The sequence below is a fragment of the Myotis brandtii genome, unplaced genomic scaffold, assembly GCF_000412655.1.
Source record: "Myotis brandtii unplaced genomic scaffold, ASM41265v1 scaffold440, whole genome shotgun sequence".
In the NCBI taxonomy this organism is placed as follows: Eukaryota; Metazoa; Chordata; class Mammalia; order Chiroptera; family Vespertilionidae; genus Myotis; species Myotis brandtii.
In genome coordinates, this window is record NW_005366834.1 from 4,368,911 (window position 1) to 4,383,134 (window position 14,224).

General features: G+C 34.7%; 1 protein-coding gene and 1 pseudogene across 3 annotated transcripts in view; one reads left to right on the plus strand and one right to left on the minus strand.

The window, feature by feature from the left end:
* CDH18 (cadherin 18, type 2) overlaps positions 1-14,224 on the plus strand; it is a 686,463-nt gene that overhangs the window by 55,904 nt on the left and 616,335 nt on the right. The window lies entirely within an intron of this gene.
* Positions 9,072-14,224, minus strand: part of LOC102263125 — an 83,958-nt pseudogene continuing 78,805 nt past the window's right edge.

Here is a 14,224-nt window from a genome sequence, read left to right on the forward strand (position 1 = left end):
CAACCCAGAAGTCTATAATTTCAATTAATTTTGACAAAAACTCTGATTTTTCATTCTTTTGTGTAATCTAAGGCATACTTACAAAATAAGAATCCTAGTCAGAAGGAGCTGGAAAAATATTTTTTTAATCTTGATCTAGGATATAATTAGTATTACAGATGTATTACCAACTTTTTGTGAATTACATAAACTAGTTAACAAAGAGGTCACAGAATATTCAGTAATCCAAATTTTGAAAGATATCAAATTTTTACAAAGATACCATTCTGGATGATACAATTATTCATCTAAAAGATTTAAGTGAATTTTTTTTTCTGTTAGCATTTGGAAGTTTTTCACATTCCCTATCAAAATATTAAATTCCCACTACTAGCCATCTTTTCATGGCCAATATACTAAACTCTGCCATGTCATCATCTTTAAAAATAAATACAATATTATTTTAGTAATATTTGTTTCCATTCCAATGTGGACACAGAATACTATTATCTAAAAGGGGGAGGGGACTTATTAACTACATTTTGGAGATATGAATTCAGTACTCAGTAATTTGACTTCTCCATTCAAGAGGTAATATTGAGATATAAACATGTAAAACACAGTTTGTCACCAAAATTAATATATGAAAATTTAAACCACATTTTCTTTCTTACATTACTTTGGCAAGTAGTTGCCACCTAATCTTTTCTGTGAGAAGGTGTAATTTTAGGCAACATTTTTCTTTTCCTCTAATGTCTTAGATTTGCATAAATAAAAATTTTATTTAGAACGTAAGCACAACTAATTGTATTATCTCTCAAGTAGTAATTTAAATTTGCTAATAAAGCATTTATATATAGTATATACATATATATTTAAACACACACATACATACACAACATATGTATTACTATTATTTGCATACCAAAACAGCAATCACAGAAAGAACAACAATAAAAGTATTTAAGTTCTGAATCCATCATAGATGTTGTAGTTTTAAGGAGTTTGAAGAATTAGCTTTGTGAGAAAAGCCATCACAAAGTTATCTTACAATGGTTTTAATACCATCTTTTGCACTAAATTTTGAATATTTCCATTATGAAGTGAAATTCAAATCTTTTGCATGTCACACATGCTGAATAAAATAGTGTAAGCCTGACTCACTTTGTCAAAAGAAATGTCTTAAATGAGCCTGGCCGGGTGGCTCAGTGGTTGAGCATATACCCATGGACCAGGAAGTCATGGTTTGATTCCTGGTCAGGGCACATACCCCGGTTACGGGCTTGATCCCCAGTGTGGGGCGTGCAGGAGGCAACTGATCAATGATTGTCTTTCATAATTGATGTTTCTCTCTCTCCCCCTCCCTTCCTCTCTGAAATCTATTATATATATATATATTAACCCTAATGTGAAAATAGACTGAATGGCAGAACAACTGAACAAGCATACAGGTCGCTATGACGTGCACTGATCACCAGGGGGCGTGAGTGGAACATGGCAGGCTTCGGCCATGGCAGGATGATGGAGCAGGTGAACAGGACGCCAGACCTAGGAGGGGTGCCAGTCACTGTCATTGGAGTGAGCCTCTGGTGGTTACTGAAAATTCTTTGCTCCCGTATGCAGCAGTGCTGCTTGGTGCTCACACCTGCTGCTGGCGCTGGTCCTGATCACTCGGCGCCATCAGCGGGTGTGAGCAGGGCTGGTGCCACCTTCAACACATGGGAGCAGCAGCAGCAGGAATGGGGCTGCTGGCAGATAGGGAACCAGGGGCCATGGCGGGAGGGGCTGGGTAGGGGAGCAGAAAATGGGCCGAGACCCGCCCCTGTGCTCACCACAGCCTTGTGACCCACAGTTCCTTTCAAGGTGCACAAATTCGTGCATTGGGCCCCTAGTATATAATAAAATAATACGTAAAAATTTTTTAATTGCTCCTTCTTGAAGCAAAGCATTTTTAACATAACTGTATCATTGTATATCTGTATATATAGACCTGGTTAAAATACTATTATAAACTTCAAAATTATAGGTGATGCATAGATATTTATAAATCCACATATTTCCCAGTAGGGGACATGCAGGACATGCCTAATCAGTTTCTCTCTCATCAATGCTTCCATTTCTCTATTCCTCTCTCTTCCTCTCTCTCAAATCAATAAAAACATATTTTTTAAAACCATATTATTTTTAATAACTATCAAACATGTAGAATTTCATTAAAATGTTTTATAACTCTAGATATGTCTTTTAAAATTAAACTAACATGTCTTAATTTGAAAAGGATAAAAATATCCTTTTTTCTGAAACAAAATATATGACATTTTCAGAAGTTCAAGATATGAAAAAGAAATGGCATCCATGGCAATGACAGCCAATCAACCCACAAGAGATATGCCATTGCTAAAGGCAACTCCAAATCCACTGGACAGCTTGAGTCAACTGCTACAATGTCTCATGTTTAGGTTTGACATTAGAATCTTGAAATGAGGTTAAAGAAATCCATGAAAATTAAAGATGTTTTATTCAGCTTTATGTCATCAAATTCTAAAATATTGCCATGGAATATTATCTGGAACATTGTCATGTGATTTAGGAAATTGTGTAATGACTTCCTAAAAAATTGTAGATATGTGGATATATAATCCATAATTTCATGGTCATACTACATAATGCATAATTGGGAGTTAAATAATGAATGCATTATAAATGTTTCCTTAGGATATTTATTTTCACATTTTGAAATAAAATAAGCCTTTTGATATACTGTAACTATATACTGATATTAGGATGCTCTAGAGTAGACTTTCAAATGCTGAAATCTTATATTTTATGACCATGGAGAGAGTACAACTATCTATAACTATCACTTTACCTATGTCCATACTCTTATCTATATTCATCTCCATATTAATTATATCTGTTTATGTATCAATAGCAATTATATTTCTTATCACCTATAAAAATGTTATTTATCTAGACCTATGATGCCAATATTTCTCCTTGAAAAAGAGGAAAATTTTTAAACCTATTGATATACATGCTAGTATATGTTAAAAATATTTATATCAATCCGGATTCAGTGCCGGAAACAGAAACCTCCGGGGAAAGCGTGCAGCCTGGGCCTCGGACACAACCTGCCAGGAAGAGCGTCTTGCCCCCTTTTCCATCAGAGCAGTTTCCCTGTCAGTGCCTGTCGTGCACAAAAACCGCCACAGCTTATCTAGAATTCTAGGACCAGAATCTGCATGCAAGGCGGTGTTTAGCTTTCCAGCTTCTGAGATACTGAAGTGAGCACAGAAGGGATTCAATAGTTTGCCAAAACCTAGTAGACAGGCATGTAGTGCGGCCCATCTCTTTACCACTGAATATCAACATCCGCCTCTGCAAACACTGCTGCCTTCCTCCCAACAAATGGTAAACGTCCCAAACATCCAAAGGAGCCCTATCAGGTGCTTTCCCTCATTTGCTCTCTCTCCTTGAGACGTGAAATCCATCACCACTTCTTTGTAGGCATTATTTATGTTTCTTTCGTTCTCTGTAGGTCAACTTCTTCATGTAAAAGATGGTTTCCCCAGCCCTATGATTTCCTTGGCTAACATTTAGTAAGTTGACTCAATAACCAAGAGCCAATTCCTAAATTCCAGGAGTGGGGCCTGATTAGCCAGCATAGGCCAAGTGCAAGGTGCCATGGTGCCTTCCCTCTCAGAAAGGCAAAGAGAACTAAATCTCCAAATAATTAGTAAGCAAGAGGAGGGTGTCAGGTCAGAAAACGTGATTGGAATTCCTAGTGGGGGTAAAAATTATTAATGATTGGAGCTGGAAGCACTATTTAGACCTACTTAGAACCAAAATGTCAGTGCCTGGTCTAATACTTCAAAGGTAAAAAAATTCCAGTTAGATTGGAGAAATAAAAGCAAAATTCATAAGAATACTAGAATGAAATAGTCTTTCAATCTTGTTTTACAATTAAGAATATCTTTCTAGGCATAAAAATAAGACATCAAAATATATGTCCACATAAAATTCTCCAGTTTACAAAACAACATAGATGAAAGTAAAAGCACAATGGTGTTTTTACAAACTTACAGGATAATAAGATTCACAAATTATGTATCAAGTAAAAAGATAACATTCTCACTGTTAAGCCGCATTTACAAATCAATAAGGCAAAGTTTGAGGCAGATAGGAGAAAAGAAGAAATAGCACATTTCAAAAAGCACAAAAAAACCCATAGATGGCATATAATCTTATGATGATATTTTCTCTCACTTTTGATCTGATATTGTGATTCTATTACCAAGCAGAAATAAGCACAACTCCACAAAGCAAATAATAATACGTTGTTTTGTATTACATAAATACATAGAGTAAGAAGTCATATACTGTTGTTTAAACTGGTAATACATTTCAGGTAACACTTTAGAAATTTATTTAGAAAGCTATAGAAACATGCATGAACTGATGAAATAATTTTAATAGAGTGAGTTATTCCAATAACATGATAAGAAATGCAAGTGAACAAAGTTGTAAGTACAAGAAAATCATTAATCATAATACTTATAGTAAAAAAAAGTTGTCAAAAACAGGAAATTATTGACTCTATCACACATTCATACAATGGAATGACATGAAAATACGAGAGAAATATCTAATCAGTTTGAAAAATTGAAAATATTCAATTAAGTATAAAGACTTGTCACAAAATAATATGTATTATCACCATATTATAAATTATGTAGTCAAACATAAATTTAGAAAGACATACATTGAAATGTTAACAATTTTTTGATTTATTGAACATGAATGACTTTGTTTTTTTTCAATAAATAACTTCAATACAGTTGTGTTAGGTCTAACAAAATGTTAAGAACATAGAGACTCTGTGGCATTAGATAGTCTTATGTTTGAATTTCTTCTTTACAACTCATCATATACAGAACTCTGACAAAGTTATTTAATGCTTTAATGCCTACTTTACTGTAAAATTGTAATATTAATGCCTTCTGATAACTAGTATGAATTATTGTGTGGCTTACATGGATTAACATATGTTGATTACAATGTCTATAATATAGTACATGTTAAATATATATTATTACTAATTTAAAAATACCATTTACATTACTTAAAATAAGAATGGTGTTGCTCTAGCAGCTAGGGCCTAGCTGATTTGGCTCAGTGGATAGAGTGTTGGCCCATGGACTGAAGGGTCCCGGGTTTAATTCTGGTTAAGGGCACATGCCCATATTGTGGGCTCAATCCCCAGTAGGGAGCATGCAGGAGGCAGCCAATTAATGATTCTCTCTCATCATTGATGTTTCTGTGTCTCTCTCCTTCTCCCTTCCTCTCTAAAATCAATTAATTTTTTTTTAAAAAAAGATAGTGAAGATAGTAAGAGTAACATGTAAAACTTGGTTCTCCATACTGCATTATATTTGTATATTAAAGAGAGACAGGGCCCCTTCTTAGAGATGTGTAGTTCATAGAGTCACTGAGTCCAGTGGGAAAGTGGATACTGTTATTTAATTTGTACTTATTGTCATAATTATACCCTCACCAGAGGGCTGAATCCACTCACAGGAAAAGGAGTCTTTTTCTGTGTATAAGCATATTATATAGAGACCAGCCTTGGTGAGTGGGTTTTGCAACAGTACATTAGTGGAGAGGTTGGCCTTTGACAAACTAACCGGAGTGAAGGCTGAACATAAATGTTAATAGATACATCGATGTGAGGACAGGTGATTGGACTTCATTTCTTAGCGAATTCAGAAGCCAGTTCATCAGCTAAATGTGAGTCTGAGAGGGGAGATGAAAAGCATTTGTAAAGAGCAGGAAAGATGCAGAATAGTCACTTAAAGGAGCAGGAAAAATATAAAAAATGAATTTTCTTTAAGGTCTAGAGAGAATTTAAAATGAGATCAGGTAGCATGGTTATGTATTTTTCTTGAGTTATGTCACTGCTTAGATTCAGGACTGAATTAGCAGAGTTATCTCACTAGGATTAGGGTATAACCAAGCTGTATATCAAAATTAATGAAGAGTGTTGTAGTTAATATATACAAGGGAGTCACTAAAACAATTGACCATGGAATTAGCTTGGTTTTGATGGAAGGAAAAAAAAGTTGAGGAAAAGTGAAAATATTGTGTTCTTAAAAAATACATATATACATCCTGGTGGCTATGCTGGCTTGGCAGGCTATTTATAATTCTTACATTTTCCATTTCATGTTAACACTCTCTTTTTCTTGCAACAAGACAAAATTACCTTAATTTACCAACCGTCATTTCAGAATATTTATTATTATGAATAATAATAATAAAGAAGTTTACTGATTATGAATAATAATAATAAAGAAGTTTACTGATTATTTTATGAGAGTTAAGAAAGTAGAAAACATCCCTCTTCACAACTTCTCAGTAAGATTTCGAATTTGTTAAAATAGTAAGTCTGTTTCATCATCTGCCTATGAGGACAGAGATAATGAAAGAGCAAAGATGCACATTCCCCTAAAAAATTAAAACTCCATGCCTCACCTGGGATGTAATCTGGGAAAATAATTCGATTAAGATTAGAGTGATTGATGATGCATTGCTACCTGTAGGAAAAAGATAACTTAAAATAATAAGATTGCCTGTGTAAAGCTAGGACTAGAGAAAAGTAGAATGTGGCTGTTACTCATACTCTTTAAGAGCTTATTACAAAGGCGATTTTAGTGATTGGGGAAACAATAAAGTTTTGAAGTGTATTCTAATTATTAATCCCTAGCCTGTATGTATTTATTCGAAACTATGTAAAATTATTTGTTGGCTCTAAACATTATCTGAGGTATAACTTTATGATATCTAATACATTATTTATATAGCTACAGAGAACTCAGATTCAAATAGCACTGCAGATCTGCAAGGTTTTATTGATTTTCTGATAAAGAACTTCCTAAACTCTTAGAATGGTGGAATCATGTACTGCCCATTCCATTTCTGTATTATAAGTTATAGCCTAATAAATCAGTTTACTTTCAGTAATTACCTGGAAATGATCTCCTTATTCTTGACATTCATTAGTCATTGAGAGTGAAAATGCCAAGGAAACCAATAGTGTCTAATTTAGAAGATATTTAAATGTTTATAGATTTCTAAGCATGATTAGAAAATGGGAATGCTGCCTTGCCTTCAAGACGATCAATACTGACGTATATTAGAAGCCAGAACATCAGACCTCTCAAGGGCCGTGATTTAACACCCCTGTAAGTGTGACTGAAACCACTGCTTTCTCATATCTTTATTAGCAGATGTGGAACCACAATTACAGATTTAAAATTAAAAGTGTCTAGTAAAATAGTAAATCACCTGGCCTGCACGGTTTGTCACCTTAATTAACAATTGGTATTTCAAATTATTGATTCAAGCTTTAATTCCTCAAGTTCATTGTATTCTGCATTTTATTGTAGTTTAGAGACTTGTAAAGACAGTATTTGAATTTACATGAAAGCAACATTGGAATTAAAATTTGATTCAAGACATTAAAAACTTTATAATAATTTCTCAGAGAAAAAATAATTAATGATCAAAATAACTGTGTGTTTTCTCAGATTGCATAAACATAAAAATATCCATAATTTGGCATGTGGGTTTGGAGAACAATGTTAAAATGTTTATTAAAATTAAAGTAATGACAGAGCCCTTCACAATATTTTATTTAGTTGTAAGAGTCTGTAAAACTATTTCTAGAAATCACACTAATTAATGCAATGATTTATTGCTTTATTCATAATTAAGACAAGTTTTATATAAATTTTTAAAATGACATTATAGAGATGTCATTTACATTTTAAATTTGAGTTTAATTTTTTTAACAGAAGTCTGTGCTAATACAATATTCAAAAATAAAATATTTCTGTATTATTACCTATAGTTGCAATCTTCCATAAGGAAAAGAAAAGGGAACATAAGACTAATTTTGTTGTTTTTGGTGGTGGTGGTTTTCAAATGACATTCCGGATGTTGATTATGCTGTTATGATCAGCAGCTGTTCTGCTTTCTTCTGAATTCTTATTGCAATCCTGTCCCATCTCCAGATTGCACTGATTGACCCTTCTTTATCTTCTGTCTTCCCTTCACTGTTTCTTCCCTTTATGCCTATAAGTATCTCCTTTGGGTTTAACTTATTTCTGTGAAATGTGGTCCCATTTTCACTGTCTGAGCTAGTTTATATCATCTTGTCCTTTCACAGACTTTTGGAAAGCATAATTGCACTCAGTACCATTTTGGGTCTATTTTCTCATTGTTATTTGCACATCTAAGATTGCACTACTCATTTACCACTGGATTGAAGCTGCTGTCAAATGTTCACCAACATCCAACTAATTAACAAACCCACTGTCTTCCCTCCCACTCTCACCTCACTTACATTGTTTAGAATATTTGACACCTGACTTTCTTGTCTGAGTTTACTAGCTTTTCTTTTCTCTCTCTCTCTCCGTCTTTATTCTCTATAAAGGTTTTACTTCTTCATTTTAAAGTTCAATGTAGTTATTTTTCAATGTTTTATTACCAGCACTCTTCTTTGCTCCTTCTCACTTTCCATAGATTTTCTCAATCATCCATCCTGTTTCAACAGTCTTCTGAATGTTGACCATCTTTAGATATGTCTCCTCTTACCTGGAATCATAAAGCACCCTTATTACTGTCCATCAAAATTTGGCACATGGATGTCCCACAAGGACTTTAAATGAATGCAATATATTCTCATTACCATCATCGGCCTATATGTCTATTCTCTGCTCTCTGAGTGACTGCATTTTCATCATGACTTTTTCATCTTTTTTCACTTTTCCATTAAACCACCCATTTTTTATTTAGCCCTTTTGCATCTTTTATAATCACACTAAAGAAAATAAAACACAATGACATAGCAGATGGTTTGGTAAAAATCCTCAATGAACTGAACCTTCCTGTTTCAAAGGAACACATGTTTGTCTACTTATTGTCCCTCACTGATTATGTTGCACACACTTCCACTAACAAACATTCTATCCATCAGCATGCACGTCTTTGAACACAACTACCACTCACTTGCAAAAATGTTTGCACTGTGATCAAGTCACAGAGAAGGCAGTAGGCAATTCATTCACACTCACATGCAAATTTGGCTCTGTTTCTTTTCCCTGTGGTTTGCTAATATCTACTTGGTCTGTTGGATACTGTTTTTCCTCATAAACTTGGCATTCTTCTGTTTCAGGCTCATCAGTTAGGATTCTCTATGGCAAGTTAAGGCAAAACACAACTTGGACTGGATTCAATACTACAAAAATGCTCCTGATTTGTATACATCCAAACAGTTCTGGAAAAAGGCATGGTGTTTGCAACAGAGGCTTATGCTATCCAACCTTCCCCTTGCTTGTGTAGTTTTACCAGTTTGTCCTCCTCTACCAGTTTGTCCTCTAGTTGGTATTCTTCATGTAACCAGGTTTTTGTTTTGTTCTGTTTGCTATATAATGTGTTCCACAACATATTTGTGACCTGGAAAGTAGTCATTTTGATACCCAAATGGCCAACCAATATTCTTCCTGGATCCTGTCTCATAAGCTTGAAGAATAAAATTTGCAGACCAGAAAACATGAAAATTCTATATAATAAAAGCCTAATATGCTAAGTGTCTGGTGGACCAGCCGGCCATTCAACCAATCAAAGCGTAATATGCTAATGATATGCTAAGGCTGCTCAACAGCTCGCTATGATGTGCACTGACCACCAGGGGGCAGATGATCTGAGCTGTAGGTTAGCTTGCTGCTGGGGTCTGGTTGATCGGGACTGAGCAAGATGGGCACACCCTGGAGCCCTCGCCTGGTCCCTCCCTGGCTGATCAACCTCCTGCATCTCTCCCTGTCCCCAATTGTGCACTGGTGGGGTCCCTTGGCCTGGCCTGCACCTTCTTGCAATCTGGGACCCCTCAGGAGATGTCAGAGAGTGGGTTTTGGCCTGATCCCACAGGCCAGGCTAAGGAACCCCACTGGTACCCAAATTTGTGCACTAGGCCTCTAGTTTATTATAAGTAGATACAAAATCCCTGCATGAGGAGGAGTTCCAATAACGGGTTGCCACTAAGGCTCACTTGTCTAGGGGTTTTATATTTACCCATAGCCTGTTCTTTGTCTACCAGGGTTGCTTTCTGATTGGTTCCCTCTATCTTCTTTGTCCAGCAACAATTTTAAAATCCACCTGGTGCTCCCCCTTCTCTAAGAATACTTAGTTCAAATTTTGATTATATTATTTTACTTATACAAGTCACTTGCCATCCTTTCTCATGTTTTTTCTGTGCAACATGAATTTGCTGGAAGAGGTCATTGAGAGGATATGACCAACAGTTGACCTGCAAACTGGAGTCGGGCAATAAGAGGCTCCTCACCCCTCCCTATCCTTGAAATGTACATTCTGCCCAATGGTCTTATAGTTGGAGCTACAGCCTTAAGACAACAATGTGTTGTTGAGACCTTCTGGATGGTATACGTGACTGAACCCAATTAAGGCCTTTATATAAACAATGAAGATTCTGAAAGGGTAATGCAGAGATCTATTCTGTGGACCCTCAACAAAACCTTGTTTGTTGTAAGTTCTCTTGTGTATTAAACCTGCTACTTACCAATTTAGAGTAGCCTGCCTCTTTTTCCCACCTCTCCTTATCTTTTATGTATAGGGCCCAGTGTCAGACCACCAGGAAAACTCCTAAGATTGCAAGCCAATAGGATTATAATAATATATTAAGCGTAATATTACTTTGAATATCAACGAATGAAAATGTGACCCTTGAACAGTGACAGATAGTAAGCATTCACAAAAATTGGTGACTATTATTATGATTGTTAATATTCACTCTTGGGAAATACTCTAAAAGCCAAGGTTAATTGATTTGCAAATGCTGAATTGCAAAATCTAGAATTCAATTTAAAGAATGGAATTTAGAGGTCTGAGCATAAAGGTATACATAGAATGAATAATCATGTACTATAGTTAATATCCTTCCTTTCACCCAAAATTAAACAAGATATTATCCAGCAAACAGGAAGAAAGGTTTGGAAAGCACAAGAACAGCATCAGGGTAAGAGAAGAAGCATGAATGTCTGTCTTCACCTGCTTCTATCCAAAGATGAACCACAGGAGTGATAGCTTTAAACAGGTTTGGAGAATCTCAGTACATCGCCTCAAAAGATTAGATCTTTCTAGAGATCCTCTCCATCCCATATGGCACTAGACTTTCATGACAACTGGATTTTAGCATAGCTGAAGCTAAAGAAGATATCTAGAGGGATAGATATGGAGACACTGGGAAATGAAAGCAAATCTTTGCATGATGACAAAAGGAAGTAAAGAACTTCTGAGCTGTAAGCAGGAAGAGAACAATGCAACATACATAAATCTCATATCAGAATGCCATGGTGAGACATGGTGCAAATGTGTCAAGGCATGCCTGTCAAACACCTCAAGCTAAGCCTAACTGCAAAATGTAGCAGGGGCCACAGAGAGCAGGTGGTGGTCATGCTGATCCCCCAGTCACCCTCGGAAATACTTAGAGTCCCAAGGCATTCATTTTAACCCAGAGAGAATGGGGAACCTGGCTCCTAAATGTCTGTATTTTAAACTGGAAATGAAGGGGGTCAAATATATTGTGACAGAAGATATGACTTTGAGTGGTGGGCACACAACACAATATACAGATGATGTATCATAGAATTATACACTTGGAACCTATATAATTTTATTAATCAATGTCATTCAATAAATTTAATTTTTTTTAAAAACTATTAGAGACAGTAAGAATTTATGTGCTCAGTTAAATAGCTCAGGTCCTTAGAACATCATCCTGATATTCCCAGGTTGTAGGTTCAATCCTTGGTCAAGGCATATATAAGACTCAATCAATCTTTCTCTCTCACAAACTCTCTCTGTTTCTCTCTCTCTCTCTCCCTTTCTCTCTCAAAACAATCTATTAAAAAAAATTAAATGCCCAAATACCCAAATTTGGTAAATCTGGTTATAATTTAATGGGTGTTTATATTATTAATTATTTGAAATATAAAAAAATTGAACATCACTATATGTAATACATATGCACCAACATTTTGCAGTATTAACTGCACATTATCTGGTATAAGAAAAAAACAGTTACAAATAGATTACATTCAAATTTTGCATGAAATTATTTTAATTATTAATGCAAACAAAAACCTTGAGCTGTGTCAGGCACATAATAAGCATTCATAAAAATTATGACTATTACTGTGATTATTGTGACAGTATCCACTCTTAGGAAATATACTAAAAGGTAGGGTTAATTAATTTGCAAGTGGTACCTGCTTAGCCATGAGTGAGTTATTTAGCTTATTTGTGTCCTTTCTCATCTGTAAATTGGGATCCTATCAGGACCAGACTCTTGGCATTTGGGGGACATTAAATAACTGGAAGCATGTAAAGGTCTGATAACAGTGCTCAGCTTATAGAAAGTATGTAATAAATATCATTTTATGTAACCTGAAATTATCTCCTTTGCAAGTCAAAATTGTTGGATATCGGCAATTTTATATGGCTTGACGTGAAACTTGTTTAATCGTCTTTTTAACTTGGAAAGTTGCCTTGAAGTAGTAATTAAAGTATAATTATGGAGTTTTGAAGGTTGCGTTCTTTTGCTGACTTCTGTTTTGTACATTTTCCACATACCCTTCCAGATTCGCCATTTTCCTCACTTCTCTATTATCTGCCCTTGGAAGTCTCCATATCTCTTCCTTTTATTTTAAATTAGGTTTGGCCACTCAGAAACTCCAAAAGATCAGAAGGAGGGAGGAAAATGAGGTTGACAAATTTTTTATTGCCTGGAATTTTTTCCCATCCAAGTCACTACTAGCCATGTCCCATAACAGAAGGTGACTACTCCTTGCAATTATCCATCTCTAAATCCAAATCTACTTTCTTGGCCCCAGTAACTATTTCTGCTCCAAGTATGCAGTTAGAATGGTAAAAGATCACTTATTATTAGTTCAAGGATACTATGATACTCTTCCTTACACCTTTGTAAATAGTTCTTTTATGAAATTTATCACCAATTATCCAAATTTGAGTAGGCCATCTGATTCTTACTGAGTCAGAACTCTTACTGCTATACTTGTAACGGATGAGAGAGTCACTTTTCATAACATATGGACATGATTCTTTTTTACTAGTCAGATAGAACAATCGTTGACACGAGTTAACCACAATATAAGAACTTACGGGATTTTCATAATTGGAGATTCATTTATTCTTAAGATTATATTTTAGAACTAATACATTCTGAGGCTTATTTTGGTTTGTTTTTCTTTGTTGGTTTCTAAGGATTTCATATAAAAAAACTGAGGGATAAAATATCTCCAAAATTATGTCACTAAATGAGGTGGCTGTATTCTACAGTAATTCATAACAAAGTATTATTATATAAGGAATACTTAATTTTGAATTAAAAATAATAATGTTATTAAATTCTAATGCAATAATGATATAAATAGAACATCGGCCTAAATACAGAATAGGCAAAAAATCAACACACACACACACACACACACACAAAACATATATTCCTAGATGATAAAAAATCTATATTTAGCCCATTGCTAACAAATTGCTAGATGAACAGAGAGTTTACAAGTTTGTGTGTCCTACCTCAGGACATTGTAGTAGCAAATTTCTTAAGAAAAAGAAAAGAACCAAGTGAAATATTTGAGATAAATATGATGGAAATGCAGTTAGCTTTATTTAATATGGAGACTATATTGTCTGGCATTTTATACAATTTTGTAATCCCCATAGCTACCTGCTGAGAGTCTAAAAAGAATTAATTCATAATTACTAAATGTGATTTAATTTAGTAGGGTAATATCTTTTTTTAAAATATATTATATAATTTAGAAAAATATTAATAATACAATTTGTTTTATACCACAGAGAAATTATTAGAAATTATTTCATGTTCTAAGAAAGTTAATAGATAAATAATTTGGCTAATTACAGTTCTTATGTATGAGTAAGGTGACTGACTTCAGAGTATATAGAATAATAGAGTTTCTTCCTTGTATTTTTTATGAGTGGTCCCACATTACAGGGAAAATAATGTTTGAGCTGGTCATTTAATGCAAACAAGATTTGGGGGTGAATGGGGGACATTTGTAATACTGTCAACAATTTAAAAAAATAAGTCAGTAGTTGGATATGTTGCTTGGTTGGT